Source organism: Diachasma alloeum, unplaced genomic scaffold, assembly GCF_001412515.2.
Source record: "Diachasma alloeum isolate Michigan unplaced genomic scaffold, Dall2.0 Dall_scaffold_00197, whole genome shotgun sequence".
Taxonomy (NCBI): Eukaryota; Metazoa; Arthropoda; class Insecta; order Hymenoptera; family Braconidae; genus Diachasma; species Diachasma alloeum.
The window spans coordinates 828490-829161 of NW_021680362.1; positions in this window are offsets into that span (position 1 = coordinate 828490).

Sequence of the window (672 nt, forward strand, 5' to 3'; positions counted from 1 at the left end):
CTTTTTTCGGGGGGAAAGTCGACTTTCGCCAAAATCGAATTTTTCCGCCGGGTGAACGGTGATTCCGTATTTTCTGGCCCGCCTAATGCCACTGCGCCCCTCACTTGCCCCAGAAATGCAGAAATAAAAAAAATTTTTTACACGAGGAACTGTACATAGTCCCGTCAGTCTTGTTCATAAGTTGCTTTGGATTCATAAAAGGGATTATGAAACAATAAGAAATTATTTTAATACATATCCGTAAACATTAATATGATTTATTTAAAAGAAGTGCGATTGAGATTTATAATTCAAAGCTGTGTGAACTTGGAGTCGAAGTTTGATAAATCGATTTTTTTTCTTATAGTATCGATTGTACTCAGTGAGTACCTGAACGTACTACATTCATTTTCGTTTGTACCCCGCATCCCTAGACGTAAGGGGTGCGGAAAAAATGGTGCAGCGTCGGAAATGAAGGTAGGAAAAAAATTTTCATGAGCAAGGATTCAGCATGGATAGTACTTGTATGTACTATATTTTTCCATTTCATTTATCAACCCCTTCAATACTTTACCCGCTTCTAAAATCTTAAATGTATGAAGGACGTCAGGAAAACATACAGATAGCTTCTAAATCGTTAGTACTCGTTTGTACCAACGAAAATTATTCATTATTATTATTATTATTATTATT